Source organism: Rhea pennata, chromosome 9 (genome assembly GCF_028389875.1).
Source record: "Rhea pennata isolate bPtePen1 chromosome 9, bPtePen1.pri, whole genome shotgun sequence".
Lineage (NCBI taxonomy): Eukaryota > Metazoa > Chordata > Aves > Rheiformes > Rheidae > Rhea > Rhea pennata.
In genome coordinates this window covers 816,129-843,182 of record NC_084671.1, presented here as the reverse complement: position 1 = coordinate 843,182, position 27,054 = coordinate 816,129, and the positions used below count along the sequence as shown (strand labels likewise).

General features: G+C 39.7%; 1 protein-coding gene across 4 annotated transcripts in view; it reads right to left on the bottom strand.

The window, feature by feature from the left end:
* AADAC (arylacetamide deacetylase) overlaps positions 1-27,054 on the bottom strand; it is an 83,784-nt gene that overhangs the window by 49,387 nt on the left and 7,343 nt on the right. Inside the window, exons 3-7 of one of the 4 annotated variants that reach the window (XM_062582266.1) lie at positions 26,766-26,858; positions 26,067-26,140; positions 25,381-25,440; positions 24,800-24,968; positions 17,570-17,742 (exon numbers count right to left, since the gene is read on the bottom strand). The gene's annotated coding sequence lies outside the window, so the exon portion shown is untranslated. Of the gene's footprint in view, positions 1-3,662; positions 3,721-17,569; positions 17,743-24,799; positions 24,969-25,380; positions 25,441-26,066; positions 26,141-26,765; position 27,054 lie in introns of those variants that run through there. The other 3 variants (XM_062582269.1, XM_062582268.1, XM_062582270.1) reach the window with 3 other exon arrangements.

Here is a 27,054-nt window from a genome sequence, read left to right as displayed (position 1 = left end):
CTGCTTGAGCATCGCGTCTTCACCTCGAGCCTGCTCAGAGTCTTGCTGTTTTCATAAGTGGTATTTCCATCGTATGGCTGTTAAGATGCAATAGATTTGAAGCACAGAGAATTATGCTTTATAGGTGTTGCTGTTATTCTGTTTTTGTCCACAAAGCAACTGAAAATAACATAGGAGCAGGTCAAACAAACAAAACAGCAACAAAATCCCCAAAACTTTAAGAACACATCTACTGTCAACAGTAAATGCGAAGAATACCCTGCACTGATATTTCTGTTTGTATTGCTCTCCAGAACATTCCTGCAGTTATTTTTATCGTAGCAAAGAATTTAATTACAAGCCATTTTTGCTATGTGGTTCTAGCAGCCAAACAGGAAACAATACCCATAGCAGCTTTCACAGTCAGAGGAGCTGGCTAATTAGGAGAAAATGGTGTGCAACAGAACAGATTTTACACTTAAGACAACCTAACAAAGCCCATAAGAAACACTGCAAGTGAGGGCAGACTCAAACAAGGAGGTTAAGGCCTTGAAAAAAAGAAGTTTTCAGTTATGTCAAACTGCAGCGAGGGGGACAAGAAGAGGAGAGCATGAGCAGTCTGCCTCTGAACTGCTGCCAGACTTGCTAAGGACTCTCCACTTCCTCATAACTCGAGAGAAACCTTTTCAGTCCATCAGGAGACCAGAGTGCAATGACAGTATGTGTAGAGCCCATTTTATTCTAAAGCGGTCTCCATAACACTCTATTCTGCTTCTGTCCATATTGCTTTTGCTACTCAGGCTGCTATGCACGTGCTCCAAGAGAGCAGAAGCACACCACAGGACCTGCCGCCTGCCAAAGCGTGGCTATGAGACCACCATCTCAATCCTAGCCTGGAAATACAAATTGCTAGTGAAGCAACACAGTGGTGTCCAGCATATAAAACAGTGCTATCAGAATGCAAACAAACTGGAGGCCTGGCTCCATTACGCTTACAGATCAGTGAGAAAAACACAGCTTTCAGAATTCGATCTGAAACATCCTGAAGGAGACTGTCAGGGTGAAGAGCTTGTACTCTGCCCAAGCTCACGCAAAGCATCCCCTTGGGACTGCTACTGAGACTGTTCGTTGCAGAGCCCTACCCTTCACTGGGACTCCAGGACAGTACCACTGATGGGTTTCAAACACACATGTATTTTAAAAATTATGCTGGTCAAAGGGGATTTTTAGGAGTGGTTCACATTGCTTGTCAAAGTGCATGACAAGCTACAGGAAGAGAGCAGAGCTTTTCTAAAAGTTTTCTCTCTGTGGGAAATACAATCCCTTGTTGGCCCCTCACACCGAGAAAGAGAGGCAGGCTGGAATCCACATCTGCCCGCTCTGGTCCAGTTCCTTCAGAACGCTTAAATGCAGGCTCTTTGGCGTCTCCCAGAGAGGACTTTCATGTCCTTGCCATACCTGGCAAGACCACCTACCCATTCCAAACCATCCAGCTCCTGGATATGTTACAGAAACATCCTGAGTGACAGCTCCAGGCAAACACTGAAGAAACACCTCATGATTCCCACATGTTAAAAAAAAAAAAAAAAAAAAAAAAAAAAATTTCTAGAACAGAGGTAAGTAGACTGTATTTAAAAAAGAAAGCACATCCAGAAAGTCAGGAACCTGCCTACACCACAGCTGCTTTGCAGACATTAACTAACAAGCACTACTATTGAAACAGTTCAGCATACAAAATAAAACGGCTGATAGGCATCTGTGGCATTCAGGCAGAATCCTAGCAATCACACTTCTGTGGAATTCTCAAATGTTACAAAAATTTAGGCCCAAAAGCTCATGGACATATCTGGGTCTTTGGCCACTGCCTTTGATCTTAAGCTAAAGGCGCAGTTACACTGCATCTCTTTGGTGTGCCTAAAGCAAGCACCATGCTTTGATCAATGGTCTTGATTTTGCAGACACAAAATTTACTCGCAGAGCAGGGTGTGCCAGGCAGTTCTGAGACAGAATGTTTCCTCAGAGTCAAACACAGTCTGTTTCTCAGCACCTAATAACCAAAAACATCTTCTAGATGTTGCACCACTCCAATATTTTCCAGCTGCTGAAAGTTTTCCTGAGGATACTATGCCTCTTAGAACTATATACAGATATATTTTATTGTTTTTTTTAATAGAATCAAATTATAAAAATTACTGCACACTCATTCTGTTACTCTCAATATCAAGATAAGCAAGCAGCCTTTGATCAGTTGCACTGCAAGACCTTCAGGGCAGGCACTAGCTCCAGATAGTTACACAATTCCTGTTACAGACCTGCCCTGCAGGAGAAAACCACTGAGCAGAGCTGGCCGAGGCAGAACTTTACAAGGCTCCACCAGCTGACTGTAGCTGATAACATTTGCTAGATATGTTTACTTCACCTATACCCTCAATCATATCCAGATACTTTCAATCTCTCAAAAAAGGGAATGCTTACATAAACAACTGAACTGGAAAGAAAAATAAAGACTGCTGGCAGCAACAACAAACACAGCTGGCTCAGAAGTGCCTGGATTTGCAGATTAGGTCTTCTAAATGCCTAATTCTGAATTCTTAAAAACTGTGTCTTCATTGGATCAGAATTTGATCCCTCATTCTTACTTCTTATGGCCTAAAAATTAAATCCAGCTTATAAAAAACCAAGCATTTTCTCTATATACATTCCTAGAGGAATAGTCTATAGAAACAGAAGAGGAAACAGTATGACACTCTTTGTTTGTTATAGAAGACTTGAACTAAAATTATGACAGGAAAGCGAAAAGCTAACATTAGCAAAGATCATCCATAAAAGAATGCCTGATGGAGCAGGGATTCAGCTTAAGGTAAAGTGAAATGAAGGTTCAGTAATAAGCAAACACAAGTTCCACGTTGTTATATTGCTTATACTGCTTTCCAAATCATGTTCATTTAAAAGATGTGATCCATATGGTTTCTGTAAAATGTTTCTTACTCTTTGTGTCATAGAAATGGGTGAGAACAAGAACAGCACATCTCTAAGGTCAGAGCAACTTGTGTGGGAATGACTGCAATCCCACTTTGCCTTCGAGGCAACCTGAGCTCCATGAGGCTTGACACAAAGGCTAGGCAAATGGATTATTACCATTCTCCAGCGGTTTTAATACGTGAGAGGAAAGAGTTTTTTCTTGGGTTGAGCAAGTAGTTACACTCAAATCAAAATACTTTCTTTTAAACCAAGCAATTTTTAAATCACTTTTCAGTGAAAAAGTCAAAAAGTGACATTAATTTGGGAAATGTTTGTCTCACCAAATCACACACACAAAGAACTTTTGGTTAAAAAAAATAGCATCATGCTGAAATGTTGGCCGTAGATTCCTCCTGCGAAAGATCAAGCAAGGATTTCATCTGCTGTGAAATTAAATCTCCATTTTAAGGCTTATCAATATGCATAATGCTCAGAAAAAGTGCTCTTTCTTGACAGGAGTTAAACCAATGTAACAATATGTAGGAATAACACTTGCTGCTACCCCATTAGCCACAAGATTTCTCTTCTCCTTGGACATCCAAGATGAAGTTAGTTACAAGTGTCTGGATGACAGAAATTCAGGAACATCAGTTCCTAGAAAACATCACTAAATGCACACTGTAATACGTGTTCTCAGCAACAGGTTTTGCAAAAGCACCCACCTCGTTCCTCTACCAGTGTGAAGCGAGTTGTAGAAGTCTCAGCCCTTTTCAAAAGGCTCAATAACTTTGGGTTTATGCGTCTGGAAGATGATGGTCAAACCTTCCCTTGTGAAGGCAAACATTGGTAGCTTCACTCTTCAAAGAAGCAATTAAACCCTTTATAAGTCAACATAATTTTATTACCACCGAGTGAGGGCTGGTGTCTTACGAGCTTCAAGAATATCAAAGTAAGCAAAACTCAAACTTCTTCTGGCTTTCACAAGTTCACATGTAATTTATCTAAATGTAGAAACAGACAGATTGTTATTAGACCTGTTTGCCCTGTCCAAACTCCTTCCCCTTCTTGTTCCCACAATCATTTAACCTCATTTCTCAGCTAGCATTTGTATACATTTAACATTTTAGAGTCTAAATACTCTCTTCAGTTTTTCTTTAAACTAACAGCTGTCCCCTTTCCTAGGGTCTAACCACCACCTGCAAAAAGACTCCTCATAGGAGCAGCCTGTAGAGTAACGGTTCCTCCCCTGCAAAAAAAGAGTTTCTGCCATAAGTATAATTCAACAGTCGTTTCCCATCTACAGGATGCACCCAGCCCACAAGAACAAGGGGCCTGAAGCCTTCTGGATACTGCACTGGGGAACACAAGCAGCTTAAGTCACAACTGTGAGGTTTACACCTGTACCAGGTGACTATCCACTCAGTTTTATCTGCACAGAGACAGCAGGTGCCATGTAGCCATCAGAATAAGCATTAAACATTTGAGAGCACTGCAGGTACGTTCAGAGCCACGGTCCAAGGCCATAGCCACACAAAGGAACAGTAATAGAAAAAGTCAGCCTCAAGAAAAAACGCTCTAGTTGCTGCTCCATTCACTTTTCCGCAAGAGGCATTTTTTTCCCCTCTCTCTCTTCCATGTTTAAAAATCAGCAACAAAAGCCCAGTGATTTTCCTGGCAAAATATTGGTCTCAATCCCTTGCCAGTTCACAGCTCAACAAGGAACCCCAATTTTCAAGCCAGTGCAAGCAAGCACAACAAGGTCAGAGCCCCTGAAAGAGTTCCAGCAAGAGAACTGTCATCTCCTCGCTGCTGGCACTCCACGGTTAAAGTTCACCTGCAAAGGTGGCTGCTTTCTCAGGGCAGTTAGAAAGTATGCAATGAGCTCGCCAAGGGCTTGAGACAGAGGCAAGCTTCACCACATTGTCTCTCGAGGCCTTGCTCTTTGACCATGGGCATGCTGCAGAGAAAGCCTGCAGCACACACCTTCTGAACTGGGACTCAAAACCTTCAACAGTTCAGGATAGAAGAAAAAGTCCCAGATGCTTGATACAATTCTGGGGGCAATGCAAGAACCAAATTAGAATATTTTTTTAATAAATGCCAAGGATGAATGTGGCATAGAAACTTCCAGGTTAGTCCAATAAGCATGATCTTTCTCTCACAACTGTCAAACAGACTTTCAGTGAAGTCACTTTGGACTCTACATTGTAAACAAAAACAGAGCATAGCCAAAGGTTATCTGTTAAACACATAGTAGTTGACATGAGCCAAAAGTGTGTGAATTTATATTTAAGCACTTCCAGACATTGACTCTCTGATCTTGGCTAATCTCCTCAACTTCAGAAAATGTTTTTCCAATGATTTTCATTTTGCAGGATTTGGAAATGAGTTGAGTCTTTTTCTAAAAAAACACTCAGGTTGTTCTCTCTTTTTTTTTTCTTTCAATATTAGGAAAGAAAGTATTTTCAAGAAAAAGAAAGATTGTTTCACTTCAAATGTTGTTTCACTTCAAAACTGATGATTTTGGCCAGATACAGTCATGAGTTATTCCATCTATTCTCTGTTTGCAATATGTGAAGTGAGTAACTGCCATCTTCCTTGGGTATTTTAATGGGAATGGTCTCTGGAGGGGGGGAGAAGCTAAGTGTTACTTATCAAATGATGCTGCAAAGTACAGCACAGCTGAGCACCATCCTGTGCTCAAATGCAAATGAAAGTATAGAAAAAGAGGAAGAGTAAAGAAATGCTGCTTTTAAAACTACATACTCACTGTTCCTAGCATGTAATTAGTATTTCTACTCTAGAGAAACTGTTACAAAAGAAGAAAAAAATTGCAAAAAAATGCACTCAAATTAAGATGAAAATCATCTGTAACTAATTGTAATGTTTACTTAAAGTCAATCTGGTATTTACAGATTTGGTTTTTTTAAGTGCTTTGAATATAAACAAGCCTTTATAAATACACTGAAAAGTGTTTAAACTTCAGCCAGGGATAAATGTTTCATTTCATAAATTAACATTGGCTTTCAGTCAACAGTTTAATAGTTCAGCATGACAAAGAAGCATCATATGGACCTTTTTGCTGAAGACTAGTTTATGGCAACAGGTTTCCAGTTTGTAACTCTTATACAAGCTAATGTTATTCCATGTTACAGAAAGCTCAGCTTAATTTGGAAATAAAATTTGTTTGCTTGTATTACCAAGTATCACTCAGTCCTAAGACAGCACTGAGGGAGAAAGCAGCATTTTCTGTCTTCTCTTCATACAAAGAAAAATGCTGGAAAATATGAACATTAGAGGAGAATGTTGTTGTAGAAATAAGAGAAATATTACTCAGGTTTCTGAACAGAGCTGTACAACATGTGGTTTAAGAACTGCTGAAAGAATTAACAGCACATTCCTTTTAGTTTGATTCAATGGTCTTCTTCACATAAAAATTTCACTATTAAACCACTGTTGTGGAAAGAGAACATATTTACTAGCTTTTAAGAGAAAATTACTAGCTTTTAATAGAAAGCATTTAGCCGATGTTCAGTCAACTGTAGTTACTCAACACGATAAAATCATTATTAGTCTAACTACTTACAGTTAATAGCCTCAGTCATTCAAAAAACAGAGTTATTGCTGGCTCCCTGAGCTAAGCAAAAAAAAAGAGAATTTATATAGGGGAAATACATTTTACCTGCAGATATCGCGTTATGGTCTATTCAAAAGGCCATTTCTGATCTCCTTCCTTTGCTTGGGGAAAAAAAAGCAAATTTTGTACTAGTTGTGTCCATGATGTGCTGTTTCCTGGGGCTCCCTCATGCAGTGAGCTCCCAGACTGGGTGAAGCCATGGCCCCCTCCTCTTGTGGAGACACCCCACAACTGTGGCATGTCGGGATCTGCCAGCAGAGCTCGGGGCAGTCAGACACACAGTCAGCTGGAGGCGAGCCGCTGAGACCCCTCAGTTAAAAGGAAACTCAGTCCCCTGAATGATTTCAAGGCTTAAACTCTACCAAGGTCAACTACATAATGCTACTTTCTGTTCCAATGCAAACCCAAATACATTAAGTTAAACGATAGTTCACGCCCCATAGACCATTCGTAGTTTAGTTCACTTTAAGAAAGCCTACGCTATAGAGAGAATACGAAAAGAAGTCCACATATATCTCATACAAAGGCCTCCTCACACCAACACCAGTAAGTGCCTTTTCTCACTCAAGGAAGAGGGAAAAATATACATACACACACATACATATATATATATAAAAATAAATTCTCTTTCAGTGGTGGCATCATCACCAGACTAGCTTGAGCATAAGCAAATCCAATACTATATATACTTTGCAGTAGTTCAGCAATACAAGCCATAAACTAGGATTAATAAAAGTCACTAGCTGGTAGCTTAGTGCCGTAAAAAATCATGTAAAAATTGTAGTTCCATGATCTATAATCTTCATCTTCTATTTTCATTTTGTGTATTTCACATTTCATTATAATGCCAAAGATAATAAAAAAAATTAGGAAAAAGGAATCAGTAATTAAAAGCTGTTTATCCTTCATGAAAGGGAATTAGGGAGGGGAAATGAACAATAGTAAAGTACTATTCATTTGGAACTAAAATAGTAACTTCATTTCTATGCCTACTGCTATTAAGTTTACTGTGCACTGACACAGGAACAGGATAAAGTCTAGTTTATATTTCTTTTCTTACCCAAACTTTAAAGTCTTTCTTATGCTCATAAAAAAGAGTTACTCTGCATTTGATAAACAGACACTCGTGTTTTCTGCTGACATTAGGACATTGTTATGCTGTTGTGGTCAAATGCTTTGATAAGCTAACAGATGCTATGGGGACGAGGAAAAAGACACCTACGCGTGCAGCATGCATATCTGAACAACCATATCGAACTGTTAAACATTTAGAATTTCACTGTAGTTTGAATGCTTTTGAAGCAAACTCTTGCGAGTGTGACTCATCCCTACACTCAGATATTAACTTATCTTAAAATCTTTGTTTCTCAGGGCTAAGAAATATGCACTATTACACATGGCACCAACACAAAAAACAACCGCTTTAGAAAGTTAGTAAATTTTTAAATTGAGACTCTTTGCAAGTATTTGTAAGTTTTTAAATGATACTTTGATCTATGATGCAGTTATATATTCAGCCGTTTCCTCCATCACAGAAGTACAATATGGCAAACTTGCAGATTTTAACGTTCAAATCCAGCAAACGTACCATCTTCCTGTCATTTTCTGTTTATTGATATTCCATTCCTCCTGGCCACTCAACTATGAGAGGAGCTCTACAGTTCATTGATCTTCTTCCAGTTCGCCACTGGCCTGCATAACAGCAAAGCAATAAGTGGCTTGGCTGAAGAGTGCTGTTTCACTGAAGGAAAGGCAGGAAGGCCTCTGAACATGCCAGACCTTGGGAAAGAATAAGTTTGAATGCAGACAGGAGGGAGCCAAGCTCAGTAACATCAATTTCAGCATTTCTAGGAAAGTTAATACAGCAACTGAGCAAGTACGGTATTCTGCTGCTACTGCACTTTGTTTTGTTCTGCTTCCATCTTCTATTCTTGAATGCATGATCTTGCCTAACACAGCTCTTCATTCACCCTCTACCATCTTCAAGAATGTAAGCAAACCTCAGTCCCTTCCCTCCTTTGTCAAAAAGCGTCTGCACTCCACTGAAAGATGCACATAGGATGGAGGAACCCCTTCACTCTCTTCTGCAAGGCTTCCTGTTCTGGATCCCTCACCTTTGCCCATCTGCTCCTCAACCTGACACTCCACCTTGTCTTTATACCCCCAGTTCTCCCCTTCCTCACTCCATGAGAGATCCAGACTCTAGGACTAAGTATTATTAGCACTGGGGACTCTTAGTAAATATGTAACATAATAAATGGAGAAAAAATACTGAATATACATTCAGCAACTTTATTCATCATGCTGCTTATAAATCATAGAGAGAGGCCTTCAATCCCAAATAGGCAGTTTGGCAGTTTGTTTTAAGAGTTAGCTTAGTAAATATCATTTAGCTACTAACATACTAGCTGAATGACTATTAAAATTTTTGCAGTAAAGAAGTGAAAACATGTAACAATCTGCTCAGATTCACACTATTAAGTACATTCAGTTTTTTTAAAGTCATTTTTCTTAGTGCAATAAAAAAGGAAGTCATGCCTTTACTTTGTTTTTGAAACATATTCAATCGAATACTAAGTAAGACAGATTTTTAGACTTATTATGAGACTCATAGTGCACCATCATTTAATGTCTGAATTCAAGCCAAGGAATAAACAGAAAAGAACATTTATTTTACTGATTGTCAGGTTGCTTCCAAACTCGATATTCCATATGCCTAATAGAAAACTAACAAATAAAAAACAGATTTTATGGGGCTGGAAGTACAGAACCCAGAGGCTCAGCACCTCCCTGCTAGCCAGAGCACTGCAGGCTGCCCCAGGAGTCTCCACTCCCATCCTTGGAAAAGCCACAGAGCACCCCTAAAGGAACCACACCTGCAGCAATGTCATCCAGCAGCTGCAGCAGGAGCCACAGGTCAGCACAGCTGCCCCATGCTGCCCAGGATGTCCTGCAGTTTTGGTATTGAGAAGCTAGGATAATATTTACCTATTTCACTAACACAGCATAAGGCCTTTGGATGAACAGGTATATCATTGCACATGGCATGTTCCCCTGCTTCTTCTTTAAGAGAGACTGGAATTTGCATGAAAGATTATGCCAGCAGCAATAAGGAGAAAAGAAATGGGAGCAAGGTGTAAGGCAAATTAATGTATTATATTTTGGCCTATATGAAAATTTATTGTGGATTTTAGTAGAGCAGTTGGATACTCTGAAAGAGATTTTTATTGGAAAAAACCCTACATTTTGAAACAGCTTGCAATATTCATTCTTGTAGAGTATATTATATTTACTAATGGAAAGGTCATTCAAATCAATGCACCATTCTGACGCAAACTAACAAAAAGGTACAGTCATGTCTGAATTATACAGCACAATTCCAACACAAATGAAACACAGTAACAGTCACTTAGGAAACCAGTAAGAAAATACTCTGTATACCACCAGGCTGTTGTTGTTTTATGCATAAGATAATACAAAAGTCTACTCAGATGCTGTGGCAGATAGATTAATCTACAACTGTTTAAAACTTAAGCATGTTCTGAAGGTTACAATTTGCATAGCAAGAAAAGCAAACTGAGCTCAGTCTCCGCAACAGAGCAACACTGACTTCAGAGGCAGCAACTCCTGCAACTGCTGCTGCTAGACCTTAGATACAGATGTTGTTCAAGCTGTGCACCCAGCATTACACATCTGTATTGCCTTCTGCACAGCTGGGCACTGTATGATTTGTACAATAAGCGGTCAGAGCAAAAGATGTGAGGAAGGGTGTCTAGAATAGCTATGGGGAGTCCCAACAAACTCACTGCGCTCTTCCACATAAACAGGTTTTCTGTTCCATTTAGCACTCCTGAAAGTTTCCAGACCTCATTCACTCTTTGTTAAATGAAGGATCAGCAAACTGTTCCAGAAACTTTAGTATAACGGTGCTATCGCTTCCTCTCTATCCCCTTAACCCTGATGAATATCCATGGAAGTCATCACTAATGAAGCCAGTTCACACAGAAAAAGACTAAAGCTAATAGACTGCTGTTGCAGAAAAAATTGTGATTTCAAAGCTATTTTAGACAAAGTAAAAGCAACCATCAAAAAAGTATTCTACAGGTAAATAGAATGGTGTATCAGACTGGACTTCAGACCCACGGAAGTGGAGTGAAATTCAGCCAAGTGATCAAGATCGAATTCTTAGGAATTTCTGGGTCATTAAATCTAGATCTGTTCATTTGCCAATAAAACTGCAGCCCAGAGCCATCCCTTTGAAACAAAACTCAATGTTCTAGGAGTATCTTCAGTCATGTAATTCAGTCAGGTTCCTTTTAATCAAGGTTGAATTTAGTAGCATTCGGTCTTCTCCATCCTGTTGCTACCTGTCTTCGAGTCTGAAAACTATTTTATTGAATGGAGCACAGAACAGGATTAGGCCTTGATTCAGCAGAGGGTATGAATCTATCTTGTCTTTAAGTAGTCCCAGGAGATGTGTGCTTCACTTGTAAGCATGTTTTATGATTCTTGGTAATGAACTGCCAACACATCTTTCTTTAACCATTGCACTATACATACAGCTTATATAAGTTGACAGATTTATATTGCACTTTGGACTCCTGTTTTTTTACTTAAGACACTGGCTAATTATAAATTTCTATTGTCAAACAATTAAAGATGGTATTGGCTGTTAAACAATTATCCTATTCCTATTCACAATGATACATTGCATCATTAAAAATAGTCATATAAATATCTAGCCATGATATCTGACATCACAAGAAGTGTGCCTACATCATTTTCTTAATCTTACAGCATGATGAAATATAACATTACTCAGGACATGAGAAGAATCATGCTTTTTTAATTTCTTTCATTTTAGTCAACTGATTTTAACAGCTCTTGGAGACAGCAAAGTGACTATTTACTGCCCAATAGGTGCTGAATGCCTCCTGGTGGTGAAGTACTCTCAGTTCACACTGACTTCATTAATAGGTAATAGTTTCTAAAAACTCATTCTTCTAAGTTTAGGACTTTCAGTTCCAACCCAAACTATACAGAAGACAACAGAAATACTCCACCTAATTTTGACAAAATGTTCAGCCTAGGAATCTATTTTGGCAAAAAAACAAAGGTGGTGGCTCATCTAATAAAAATCACAGGCTTGAATTCATGTCATGCCTGGTATGCTCCACTCCCATTAAACTACATGGAATTCAGTGCCATCTCATGAGGTTTTGATGTGTTGTCTCCAACTGTACTAGCCACTGGGAACACAGAGACTTGGGGGATGTGTGCTAAGAGACAATAGAGTTCTAACAACAAAAAAGGCAGTCTGTTCGGGAAAAAAAAAAAAATACTTCTTTCAAAGGAATGCAGACTGTTCCATTAAATTCATAAGATATGTGATTTCTCAATTTGCAAAATATTTGAAAATACATGTATATTTAACCACATAGTTCACACACAGCAACAACAGACAAAAGCAAAACAAAGCTGCTGATGAGTTCGTATGTTCAAGGGAAAACAGGGGAAACTTTCCAAATTCAAATTCAAAGCTCAGTCATGTTTTGTTCACACTAAAGAACCACCTTTTTGCATCTTACAAACATAAATACTTACGTAAGTTACTGATTCAAGGCAAAGTAACTGGTAGGTTATGAGACGATACAATTACAATTTGTCATATAGGATCTACAAACATAACAATAAGGGTGGTTAAATGCCTTACTTAAAGGCATCTCGCTGTGATTTTGGAGATGTGTAAGTATAGAAGTTTCTACATGTTCTCAGCATCACTCAGAAGATTCCCGCATGCACAGTAAAAAGGCTCACTCTAATACAACTCTGTTCTAGATCAAGTGAAAAAAAATCTTAGTATCAAGGGAGAAATCACAAATCCCTTAGACCAATCAAAGCTGGTTGAAAGAATTTCTGATCTACATGGTTGTGTTATAATTTGAGTAGCTAGATATTCTATGAATAAAATTTGCATTAAAACTACATATTGGCATTTAGGCTTGAACAGAATGACTGGGATCCTGACAACACAGCAGTAAGCCATCTAAAAAGTACCTTAAATGTAAATTCTCCAACTTCAAGGCCAATTTTAAAGCTGAGGTGAAAAACAGAGTACTTACAAGGCCTAGAGGCTTAATTAATTAGTCACATTGATTGACTTGCATTTTTTCTTTGTTTGGAAGCTAATTTGTTAACATTATATAAAGCTGTCTCTGCTCCTTCAACTTTTTGGCTCCTCTTTTTTTATTATAGCAGCCACAGCCCTGCATTGATGTAAAGTAGACAGTTTCACTGGCTACCAGGAGGGCCTTTCTGTGGAATAGATACAGGTGAAAGAGGTACACCCAGCACGAAGGCAACAGTGAATTACTCCCCCTCTGCAGAACCCAAGTACAATAACTATCCTCCTCTGTCTGTCAAGTCTAATAAAAGCAATGAATGAGGACCACATCAACCCAAGAAACCCAAACTGTTGGGTAATGTATGGACCACATCTTCCAACCCTTCAGATTCCAGACTACAAGGACTCAGCACTGGAAGTCTTACCAGCTGCCATAAGCCAGCATCTCTGCAGTTCACAGCAGGCAGAAAAAAATCACATATTTACGCAACTCTTCCCCATCAATGCCAGATTATAGAAGAAAGGAATTACCTTAATAGTAAATTAAAGGATAATACACAACTAGCAAGAGTGCAGGATGTTTCACTTACAAAGCAGTGCCCAAATATATATGCAGACATCTTGTGACTACTACCAAATCTTTCTCTGATTTTTCAAAATAAGAATTATCCACTGTTCATATGAACATTTTATTATAGCTGTTCTTTATATTCTCCTGAAGATGACTTGCCCTGGCAATGAAAAACCAGCAGCCTGTCCATCGTTTCTGTGGAAAGATAAAGGCACTGAAACAACCTGCTGCAATGGACCAGCACACTGTGACCTAAGACAAGAACTTTCCTTCCCTGGCGAAGGTCATCCACATCAGACACCAGCATGATCTCGAGATGGACTTAGACTGACTTGAAGATTTTTCACATGATTATTTATGCACTAAAGCATAGATCTGTGAGATCTGTATTCACTGAATTTAACTGATGTTTTTTGTATCAGTATAGTTACATCCCCCACGCCTAAAACCCCCTACAGCTTCATAGAATGCTAGACCTAATCTTATATCATCCTGGTAGCTTATTTACATTGCACACTGCTGAAGTATCCCTTCCCAGAGCACATGAACAACACACTTTGATTTAATTTAAAGAAATACTTGTAATAAAACAATTCTATCATCCCAGTGCCTTTAATAACACAAATAACCAGAAAACTTGCCATGTCATCCTGCTATGTCTGTAAATTCTTAATATTTAACAGCTATCAAGAAGCAAAACAATAACATGCTAGATTAAGTATCATCACAGTACTCTACAGAAAGTAATATATAAAGCCTCCAAAAACCAATTCCAATACTGCCTTTAAAATTAGTACAGTTAAAACAACAAACAAAAAAAGACCAAACACACTAGCCTATGTTTTAGACAGCGTTGAAAACATCCAGTCTATAAACACCTGTTATATTACTCCAACAAAAGCAGCTGTGTTTCAGTTCATCTGCTGCTTGAGTACATTTGCAGGTTAATAGCTGTGCTTGCAAGGTGGTCTGAAAGGATTAAGGTCTCATTTAAAGCACAGGAACTACTGATTATACTTGTCATTGTTCATCACATATTTAATTACTCAGTTTGAGGACATGCTCTACTAAGGAGGATAGCAGATTTTCCTCAAACATGCAAAGCTTTAAACCAGCTTTCCTCTAACTTAGCATGATCCCTCTCTTTCTGCCCGCTATACAGATGAAAGAGAAAGATGTTACAACTTTCCATAAGACAAGAAAAGATAAATCTGTCTCAAATATGTTATTATCCCCATGCCTGTATTAAATGCACCAAGTAGAAGCTTTTGATGTGTCTGCCAATACTGTGGATGATTTATCAGGCTCCATGTCATTCAAGATGCTTAGAGTTCAAAAGCTGTAGTCAGCGGGAGTCTGACTACTCAATCCCAATGCAGACATCAGTAACAGCCTCTCTCAATAAGAGAAGATGAACTGCCTCCTGATTTCACATCTGAGATACTCAACAGTCAGAAGGGGACACTGTAATAACAAAAGAAAGCCTGAAATAGTGAAAAACAGATCTAAAGCACTTCTTTGCTGTGACCTGTCTGAACTAGAATAGGCTGAAAACATGGAGTCAAGTTACAGTGCAACAAGACAACCGAAGTGAAAGAAGCACTCTCCACACTCCCATAGAAAGATCTCCCTCCTAGAGTTAACAGAATTCTACAAGGGGGGCTGAGAATTAGCTATTGGATATGGTGTTTTGTTCAGGTTTGGGGCTTGTTTTGTTTTGGATAGTTTCGTCTGATTTAGAAAGCAGATGATCTAACATGAAAAGCGAGAAGCTGTGTCATTTGCAGGTACAGCACTGGAGGAGACAGCACAGTGAACACAGGAGACAGCGTCTACTAATGTCAGTAACAGTCTTGTTTCTTTTCATTAGAAGAAACACCACCTGGCCTATGCAAGCTGAAGAGAAGACCTAATTTACTGATACTGCCAAGGCTCCTACAAAAGCAGGAGGTAGGCAGTGTTTGTCAGAGTACAGCTGAGAAAATGAACAGTTCTTGAAACATATGTGAAATGTTAAAAAAAAAAAAGTGTCTTAAAATAGCCCCTAGGCTTCAAGGGAAGCACTTTTACTCCCTTTTGCTTGAAAACTGTAGAATAAAAGAAACCACTATACACAACAAGTAAGGATCAGTCTGGAATTATTTTACTTGTTAACCTGACTGACAACTAAATCCTTGAATTAGCCAACAGGAACTATTTAGCAGTATTAATTTCTGCTCTCCATCCTCACCTACATGACTTGATAGAACACAACAGTGCCTTCTGCCTCACAACAGCCAGCTCCCTGGATCACAAGCTGAGGCTAATAAAACAAATAATGCACAGGAAGGTGCAAGATATTCAAGATGCAACAAAGATGCTCTTTGACAGAGGAACAGCTGCTCAGATTGATGTTATAATTGGCATCTGATTGATGTTATATAGATCAGATTGATCTACAACTGTTTAAAACTTAAGCATGTTCTGAAGGTTACAATTTGCACAGCAAGAAAAGCAAACTGAGCTCAGTCTCCGCAACAGAGCAACACTGACTTCAGAGGCAGCAACTCCTGCAACTGCTGCTGCTAGACCTTAGATACAGATGTTGTTCAAGCTGTGCACCCAGCATTACACATCTGTGTTGCCTTCTGCACAGCTGGGCACTGTATGATTTGTACAATAAGCGGTCAGAGCAAAAGATGTGAGGAAGGGTGTCTAGAATAGCTATGGGGAGTCCCAACAAACTCACTGCACTCTCCCACATAAACATAGGCCAAACGTTCTGGTTCACACTGATGTGGAAGTGCAAGACCAGAGAACGAAACCCACTTAATTGGAACTTGAACCATTTCAACAGGGTTTGATAAGAACCTAACTACAGAGACCCAATACCAAGTGCAGAGAGATATAAACTGAGCTTTGTAGTGGTAACTCCGGTTGTTCACAAGCCAGACCTCTCATGCTCTGCACCACACTTCCCCACCACTGCACTAGAGAAACCAACATGAATGACACTTAGTCTCCTACTGACCAGGTATATATAAATCACATGCACAGATTATTTGGAAAAAAATAAAAATCCCAAATAGCTCCTTATCCTTCTCCAAGTTTTCACCAACCCATGAAGTGAAAGCACTTTCCTAACATTATTGTTCTGAGGGTAAGGCCTCTTGGGGTAAGAGGAGGTTAAGGCTGATTGCTTACATGTCAAAAAAAAAATTACACATGAATGTAAAAGGATTTACACTATTTCTTACACAGCCATGACAGAGGATCCTGTGTTCTTGGTTATGCATCACATAGCTCTTCATCCTTTGTAAAATGCTTTTAAGAAGAAAATGAAGTTAAACAACCTGCCTGTGTTGCCCCTGCTCTCTGTTTTGGGATTTATTAAACTATCAGAGCTCAAGTAAAGATCAGATATCATGTGCTTTTACCTCTAGTCATTTTTTTCCTATACTTTGAAAGCTAGTATCAGTCCTCCAGGGACTTATTCAAAAGATTAAAGTCTTTCATAAAAAAATATCAGAAGGACCCACACAGTATCACCCTCTTGAAAAACAAATTATAGATGTAGCATAAGAACGTTCTATTTCTTATTCAGATCTGTACCTTTCTGAGTCCCACTCTGACAGTTAATCACTCCACTTCACAATTTTCATTCCCAATAAAGAATTTGAATGCACGAGTGCACAGTTTTCATTTCATGAGTGATCACATTGCCTTTACCAGGGTTTACTAATTCCAATTGTTCCCCCTACGTGTAACAGAAATACTGTCACTATCTTTTCTATTTCCCAGAACAGGGCAGATGGAATCAGTCACCACTGACACTTGAAAGTATAAACTGCTACATACTATCATCCTGCTGTCTGTTGAAACTTCCTCTTTCCCTATTATCTTCCCACTAAAGAGATGCTGTAGGAAGCATTTCTAAAATTGCATGGTATTGGTCACAACATTTCCCCCTTCGCCTCCTCTCCCACTTTTTTTTTTTTTTTTTTTTTTTTGCACTACTTATAGGAAAAAGTTGGATCAGAAAGTCTAGCTAAGGCTGAAAATAGAATTAGCTGTTTCAACTTACCCATCTAGCTTTAATTCGTTAAAATAACGTGCTGCAGAATTAATCAGTAGCTGTCTTGTATCTCCCTTTCACTGTCCTTCAGACAACTGCACAAGCTTTTAGGGTGCTACATATGGTGTTTCCAATGCTATGTAACAGAACTCCAGAAATGGCAGAGACAGAGATAGAGCTAAGCGAAGAACGAAAGTGAAATTTTCAGTGAGGTGTGGAGGCATGCAAAAATGGCCTACCTACCTGCCCAGTGGAGCTGGAAGGGGACCTGTATGCTCAGTTATTCCTTTCTCACTCGGATGTTACCTTGAGAAGGGCAAGATGAAGACTGCATTTTGCATAGTAAGGTCACAGCAGGGTCCTGTCCTGAGACAGAAAAGAGCCATCCATAGCCAGTTCCAAATAGTTCTTAGGTCCTATTTTGAGACAAAGAGGGAGGCAAAAATAAGCAATGGGAGCTGGTCCCCCCACTGATTATCAAAGGTTCTTTATGAACAGTTCATTCCCATTTCCACTAAAGCAAGAAAAATAATCACAGCTATTTGCTGCTTCTTCAGGTCCAGACAGGAAGGAGACTTACATCTTAAAACTTAGATAAGCCAAAGCTACAGAACAGTTTGGTCATGTATGATAGTTTACAGGAAGGGGTTTCATCTAACCCCCAAGTAATCAGGACAGAATAGGCAGACACTCAGATGCGCACACAGACTTACTCAAAATGGCTTTAGTTCAGACTAGGATGGTACCCACACTAGCAACGGCTCAGAAAACAAATACTTGGCAACAAAGAGGCTAACCACAGAAAATGCTGCTTGCAGGGTACTTAAACAAAATGAAAATGGAAGTACAGTTAAGTATGTGTGCAGAATGCCAGTATGAGAGCAGCGCTCAAGAAGCAGCAAGGGTAGCATTTTCTCTTGAGACAGATCTATTACACATAATTATAGAATTACGGTATCTTGCATAATAATTGCATTTGTAGAAATAATCGTAATTAGTCCTTCTTTCCCATCTTCCTTCCTTTTTGTACTGAGACACTAAGAATCCTTGAAACTACTTTACGAGCCTCTATACCAATGACAGGTATGAACTGCTGCTTCATTAAACACAGCGTTATTAGCTACCAATGCAACTTAGACTTTTGCTGTGACTTACATTAACAGTTAAATAAATACAAACATAAAAAATTTGGAAAAATTGCATTAAATAGTACAGCAATAGCATTTAACACGAGGACCAGAGTGTTCACCAGACTTAGGCCTTGTACATCCACGACTGAACGGAAACCAGAGCGGAGATGGGAGTTAATGTTTTTGCTATAGCAGTGCAATCAACTCATTGATGAAAATTACAATATACAGAGAATATAAAAATAAAACAAAAACCAGGTGTAAAACATGAGCAAAGTCCAAGTGCCAGTGATTACAATTTTTTGCCCCATAAGTGGTTATAGCACTTAATGGTATTGAGACCACAATCAGGAAGAATGATATACAGTCAATACCATCATTAAATTGAAAAAGCAGGAGAGAATCAGCTACTTTAAATACCAAGGCTAAAATCTGGAAGAGGAAGAACTGGGGGGGGGGGGGGGGGGGGGAAGAGTATCAGTCAAATTTACACATTTCCTAGCAAAGCCATTTCCCATCTTATTAAAAAAAAAAATAACGTGTGATACACACACACACACACTGTATGATCAGCGTAAGTTTAAAAAAGAAAAAAGAAAAGGAAAGGGGAAGAAAAGGTGTTTTAATCGCGAGCTCGTGCTCGTTCCCGCTCGCCCCTCGCCTCCGGGAACGCGCCGCCGCCGCCTCCCCTCACGGCGCCGCGCGAAGGGCGGGAAGCGCAGGGAGGGCGGGAAGCGCAGGGAGGGCGGGGCGGGGCGGGGCGCGAAGGGCGGGGGGGGCGGGGGGGAGGAGGAGGGGGAGGGGCGCGAAGCGAGGGCGGGAAGGGCGCGAAGAGGCCGCCGGCGCTGGGCCTCGCAGCGCCTCCGGGCTTGGCGAGCGCGTTACAACGGACCTCAGACGCCCGACCCTGGCTCCGATCCACGACAGAAACACACCCAAAGCGGAGTAACTCCTGTCCTGACATTCCCAGCACGGCACTCAGAGCCAGGAAATTCTTTTAAAAACACCCACTGAGACAACCCTTAACAAAAGCCTCATCACACTTACATTAGTTGCCCTAGTAGTAACCTGTATTTCACAGTCTGGATGCAGTGGTTGCTTAGTTTAAAGCTTATTTGAAGAAATTAATGTATATCATAAACATTTTTATCAATCAGGTGCCAGAATTCTTTACAACACTGATCCCCTAGTTGCTGCGCTAAAATCTAAAAATTGTCCTAATTTCTGTGGAAAACCAGCTAGGACTGCCTCTGGATTTGCAGAGGTTATACACTATAAAGTTCCCCCTTTATTCAGGGAAAGGAGAATCAGATCTAAGAACCTGAATACACACACCATTAAAGCAGAATTTTCTGCACGGTCTCTCAAGCACAGTTCTCTCAATTCCTCAGTCCCTTAGAGAATGCGCTTGGTTTCAGATGCTGAGACACACAGCGGCTGGCGAAGGGAGGAGCGCGGTGGCACCGCGGCGCGGCCCGGGGCGCGGAGGCACGCGGCCGCGCGGCCACCCCTCGTCTCAGAGCCGCTGCTCCAGGCTTCCCGACGCCGGGTGGCCGCAGCCGCGCCCCGTCACTTTGCTGTGCTCCTTGGTCCTTCCCTGTTTAAGAAAACAGTGAGACAATCCAGTGCCGACAGGGTCAGACACGTGTTTTGGTACTGTGCTGTGGGCTGGCGCAGAAGATGTTAAGAGGATTTGGCCCGAAGGAAGCTGTGAAGAGGACAACAGCATGAAAACGTTTTGCAAAGGGCCTGCAAGGAGAACTGGCATAAGATGGCAAGAGGGGGTGGCACAAGGAGGAGTGGGACCAGACGGAGCGGGATGTCGCGTGACAGGAACGGAGGCACGTGGCATGTGCTGCAAAACAGCCGGGTTGGTCTAACGGGGGATGGAGTATGTGGGAGGAGGCAGCCAGCATCTGCAACAGAAGGACAAGTTAAAAAGCAAACAATAATCAAGCAGAAAACAGGTACATAATTCAGACTGGAACTGCACAAAAAAATCTTATGCTAACACCAATGCATAAAGCACACCACGATGGTATTCTTTAAAATTATGCCCCGCTCTTTTAGTATAGATTCTTTTGACTCCTGTAAATAAAGGGATCGTTGAATATTCTGTTGAAGATACCAGTTTTGTGAGTCACCGCCATCACAGTCTACCTTGAAAGAAACTGATTATACATCTAAAGCTCCAGGAGCCTTATGCGACAGCTCCTGGTGTGCATAAACCACCTGCAGCTCCCTGCACTGGTCTCTGCTGCTTCAGCGACGGAAGTGTTCGCAGTCTGAGCTATGAGCAGTGCTGGCCCTTGGACATGCACACACGCTGCTTGAAAAGGCCTTTTCCCTTTTTTTTTCCAGAGAAAAATGAGGACTCATCTCTTCTGTATATCATTTGCTTTCTGTGACACTGTTCCCTAAAGTCTGAGTCATTTTGCACTGATTTGTTCACAGTGAAGAATAAAAAAAATCATAAAAAAGTAATAAATAAATAAATAAATAAAAGAATAAAAGCACCAAAATATGAACTCTAATATGTGGAGGATTAATGTGCACATTTGAAAAGTCTGTGCATATTTGACTTCATAGGCCTGACCTTCTGCAAGGCAACAGAGTTGTAAGTAATGGGGAATATAGTAAACTAAGTAATGGTTACTGAACTTCAACTGGATCTGAATGGTATTTTTGCCTGAATAAAGATCCCAGTATTTTAATCATGAATATTAGACTAACACACTGAATTAAAGTTCAGAAGTTCAGAAAAGCTGTCTTGTTTTCCCCGCTGTATCATAGATATTTTTGTACTTTTGGGCAGGTCGCCTGAGCACTGATCATCCAGCAAACTTGTCATTTTCTCCTCCAAGACCCTCTGGTTCCCAGTGTGACCACAGCACCTTGCTGCATGTCCAGACCATCGCGGTTCTCCATGAAAAACAGGTCCTCCTCAGGTAAGCCAATTAGCTGCTGTTGCATGATGACAGCAGAAGTGAGCTCTAATGGTAACAAAGGTAACCTGACTACTGCGAATTATGTATGCTTCAAAAAAACATACAAACCATACAAACAGCAGAGTTGTAGAGCAGTGCTGCCCATGCTCCTTTCTTGTGCATTATGGCTATATCTTATAAATGTACATTAGGAATTGAACTGCAAAAACCAAACTGGAATTCTGTTCCATTTTCACTGTGTGTGTATTTGCCGTGAAAACCTAATTCCAAATTACTTTCTTCATTCTTACACTCAGCCACTCTGCCTTGCCAAAACATTGTCTCATGTAACAAAAAGCTCCCTTGATTCTCCCCAGTAATGAATTCCTTCCAAAGCAATGTCTTTTAATATTAGACATGAGCCAGAATTTGCCAGCAAAACAGAGATCAACATGGATTGGTATAACCATTGTATTTTCTGTAAGGCTTCCCTATTAAATCACAACCACATTATAACTTAAAATATTCCACATGTTCTTCAGTAACCTTCTTAGGGAGGTACTTGTAATTTAATACTGTGTTTCTCAGAAGCATAATAAAAGCTGGGTTTTAATTACAATACACACAGTGTATCCCTAGATGAATAATGTCTTCTTAAAGTTTTAACAAGGTACATTGTATATTTTATATATCTTTTTTGATTTTAATGCAGATTTTCAAATATGCGTTTTTGGAGAACATTTTCGGAAGCAACTTCAGTCTTTTTTCTGCCACAGATTATTGAGAATAGTACAAATAATTTTTAAAATTTCTTTTCTGTCATGTTTACTCCCAGAAAAAAAAATCAGAACACGTCACTTCAGAGATCTTGACCTCAGTAATCTAATAGAATAAAATAGCTCATGAAAGCAATTTAACCTTTCCCCTTCAGACTCAAATTAAGATTCAGAAAATATGCCTTATGATAACCATGCAGTCCTCTGTTTTATCTCTCAGAGGAACAGAATCCAGTAGGACAAGGGACACTGTGATCTTTCAAATTTTTCCTTGTTCTCAAGGTAGCACCTAAAATTGTCAACAAATAACTTAATGCCAGTGCTCAATCGAAGCTTTGTTATTTTGCTGAGGCTGAAAGTGTCATTTAGTACAAGCAGGTTAGTGTTTCCTGACATAAGCTCCCATGCCGAATCAAACTAAGACCACCTACACATTTCATAAAGCCCTCCACTGTGATGATAATGAACTTCAGCCAATATGTACCTCAGGCAGAGTTGTGTCAGGCATACAAATAAAAGCACATGCCACTACTGATTTCCTGAACTTTCCATGGTTTGTGTTATTACTATATTACAACTTCAGAAAACGTTAGTTTTTTTAAGTACAAATCACAGAGATGTTCATCACAATTAAGCATGAACAGTCACATTATGGATGTAGATCACTTTCTCATTTATTTACTTTTGAATTTATCTGAACAATTTTTAGAATCTTTAAAGGATATTTTTGAGGCATTACCTTTCAGTTATATGAATTTGATATTTGCAAAGAAAACCCAGTATTAGGCTATAATAACAGATAATAATGTTTCGTCATAAAATTACTCCCTAGATAGTTATTTAGGTCAGCCCCTGCAGTAATATCATGCCAGCGAAACAAAACAAAAAAAAAGCCATCTTATGAGTTCATATACACAAATTTATTGTTTTGTACATCCGATATACCTTCTTATTATATCTTTCATTATTAATCTTAAGAAAAAATGATAGTAAACTTAAGCAGATTTAAATACAGATTTTAAATCTGTGATACATGGCTCTTGCAATTACTTTTTCCCAGGTACTTGAGGTATATTCAATATTGAAAAATAATGTTGTGCGTGGATTGCTTTCAACTTTCCATGTAGTCTTCATAAGGGTTACTTTGAAATTCCAGTAAATTAATCCTATTATATATGCCTAACAGAGGTAGTAAAACATCCCTGGTCCACTGGATGGCTTGTAGGTGAGCTTTGAACAGTCTAAGGTCTACATCTAAATCTGTCACCAGCTTGCTGCCTTTGCTAAGTCAGGCCATGCCTGTATATTTCATTTGCCTTTGCAAAGCAGGGATGACACTATAAGTGTATTTTTAGCACCACAGAAGAGTGATATTTAGGGGCATGTTATTGTTGTAAAAGTAGAAGCAGGCATGACTACAGTAGAGATATCTTTGGATCTATGCCGTTAGTTCAACTCTGAATCTAAATCCAAAACTGTGTTAAATTTGCTGAAAAAATCTCACCTCTGATATCATTTAGCACCTACTTCAGTCAATCTGTAATTACTATGCAGACAATTACATTTCCTTTGATACAAACAGCTGATAGAGAGATGGAAAGAATTGATATGGCTCTTGCAGGAGTCATCCCTCTTTCCAAATTTAGATAAACTCTCTCTGCCAACAATCTCTATCTCACAGATACTCCAGAAGCCTTTTGTTATGTATTCCCTCTGGAAGAACACTGCAATTAAGCAAATAATTCATGCTGTCTGGGAATAACTTGAGAAAGCATCATATCAAGACTACCTACAAAGGTAGAAAATCCTACTGTGATAAGTAGATAATGGTGAGACACTTAGTCCAGGTCAGGCATATGCACCTATCTAAATTCACAAATATATAGGCTTTCTCTGGTGTTCAGATTGGTTGTGTTTTTCAGAAGTATTTGACTATCTGTAGTTTCAGTTGCTTCTTACTGCCATCATGACAGATTTACCTACTGTGACAGTATCATCACAATATCACAGTACACCCCAGTCACGGAAATAAGAGGGAAGCCTTATGAATATCTTAAAATGTTATTTTCAGTATATTATACTCAGAAAATTATTGTTGCTATGTGTGTAGCAATGTCTGAAGAACTTAATTAGTTATTTTGATTCTGCAAGAACAGGGATCTTTTTGTCTTTTTTTTTTTAACCAAAACACTCTAAACACATAATTGCTATTGTAAACAATAATGTTTTCCAAAACACATAATAAATTGTCCCAGAATGAGACAAGAAAAGATAAATACTTACGCACACATACTACATCTTTTGTTTGGCACCATGGTGCCCAGAAAGATGTAAGTAGATTCAAGCTGACTTCAGATAATTTGGCTTTCCTAACAGAAACCTGAAACACTTGGCAAAATCAACATTTTTCCAAGAAAAATACCAGTTTCTTAGAAACTGCAGGATTTCAGTAAAAAACATTCTGGATGAAAACTCCTACTCAGTTCTAGGCATAAATAACAATCTTGCATGAAGTTCATGCAAAGTCATTTGTGAAACATTGTCCAAGTCCTTGTGGACTTCATTACATAAACAAAAGAGCAAGCCAGCATCATTTATGTTATGCAGATTACATTGGTTTTCTCTCATTTCACACTGTACCTTGAAGCAAGTCATCGTCTTATCCTTTAAATTGGCAGCTGATGTTCCTCCGAGTCCAGTGTTCTTGCCACTGGCGACCTTCTCTTTGGAAAGGGCTGGGGACATTTCCATCTAGCTGATCAGGTTCTGAGTCAGAACAGAGTTTTGGTGTGGAAACTATACATATAACCTGAAACTCAGTATGGAAAAGACTAAGAACAGGCTTGCAAGGGAAACAAGTGAGAGAAGCAGCAGATTAAACAAAACACCACTCTGCTAACCGCCCTTAAACACTGGTCACGACCATGCTGCACTACCAGGGCTGTTGTTACCGTGTTTTACTATAGGATTGAACATTATAGAAAAGCCTGGAAACTTTCTTCAGGACTTACGTCCTATGCCTTAGTCCCCAGGTTTAATGACAGATCTAGTCTAGCTCAAACACTCTTGCATTATCACAGGCACTGAAGTTTAGGTCAAAATGTTTTTTATTAACTAGGCACAAAAAAAGAAAATCTTTCAGAACCTTTGAAATAACACATTTACTAAAATAAAAAATTCTAACAAGTAAAAATGTATATTACGAATTAAATACAATTTACCTCAGCAAGAAGCAAGGCACAAGAATAGGTCTGCCAATCCACTGTGCTGAACTGGAGCCCCTTTAAACAGCAGAAGATAGTAACTGACCATGAAACACTCAATACTGTGGAAAATAACTTTTAACTATAAAAACAACAACATAATAACAGCTTATATACTTTGTGGTTATTGTCAGACTAAGGTCTTTAATAGTAACATTCAAGATAGTTCCTTTCATGTATGTTACTAACAAAGCGCAACAGATACTTCTGTATAGGTTTTTGTATCTACAAAACAGAAGAAAATATGCAAAAAAATTGCAAGAAATTATTAGAAATTATTTTGGCATTTATTTATGACTGATACAAAGGCCTGTATTTTTCATCTCTTATTCATAAGAAAGCAGCAATTTATTATTAGACTGCCCAAATATCCCTAGAGTGTTATGCTGTAGCAACACTGCTATGTATTTAGCATAGCTATTCCTTATATACATTTTTTGCTGGAAGTTGTTTAGCAATTAATTCAAGTATAATCACCGGGAATTTCTGAAGCACCGTATTTCAAATACAGAAATATGTAGTATTTCTGGGAAAAAAAGTGGGTTTTTTGGATGTTCTTAAGGGACCTGTTTTCTGAAGCAAGATTAATACTTTATTAATTTAAAACAGAGATATGACGTCAGAAATGTATCACGCAAGCAGACCTGTCACAAGCCTGAGGGACACGGAATAATTTGCATGTCTCAAGCAGCGTATCTAAACTCAACTGCCGTTTGCCCTGCAAAGAGAAAGATAATTTTGTGGCTTGGAGTGTACAGAACAACAGCGGTATAACGTAGTTGTTAACATAACGTAACCCAGTGTAATTGCATGTTCAACCGCCAAGCGATCTCTGAGGAGCTATGAAACTGAAAAGAGGTGGGCATAGACAAAACAGCCGTAGCGGGATAAATTCAGGGGCTGGCCAGACCGAGCAGTGGCGGTGCACGCGGGTGTTGGTAGCTAATGATCTCGAACACGGGCCGAGGGCGGAGCCGCCGCCCGCCCGCCCCGGCCCGCCCCGGCCCGGCGCGGCCCGGCGCGGCGCGGCCCGGCCCGGCCCGGCAGCGAGCGCGGCACCGCTGCCCCGCCGCCAGCGCCGCCGCCGCCGCCAGCGCAGGTACTGGCCGCGCCGCGCCGCGCCGGCCCCCGCCGCCCGGGGCTGCCCTCCCCGGGGCTCGAGGATTAGTCAGTCCGGGTGGGAATAACTGTTGGCAGGAGAGCAGCTGACGTGTGCTTTCGTGAGGATAAATTACAAGCAGATTTATAAACACTCTAAATCACCAGAATCATGTAACTGTAACAGCAGCCAAGCACTAGCGTTTCAAGCTTCTTTCCCCCCCTTCCAAAAGTTAAAACTTTACCTGCAAGCAAGAATTCATCAGGCACATCTCTTGAATAGGGTTAGGCTGCTGCTTTAAAACGACAAGTTTTTAGATAATTACACAGATCCAAAACTGAGGAAAAAACAAGAATTCTGGCTTTGTTTTGTGGATTTTCTTTTTTAAAATGACAGACTTTCTTATTGTGCTTACAGGTTAAAACTAAGCAACTCAGCATGCATGTTGCTACAAACGCTTGCGTGTTTTGTTTTCCTTACAGGATTCTATTTGTTCGTATTTCTTGCAACGGATTATATTTTATTATTTTCCT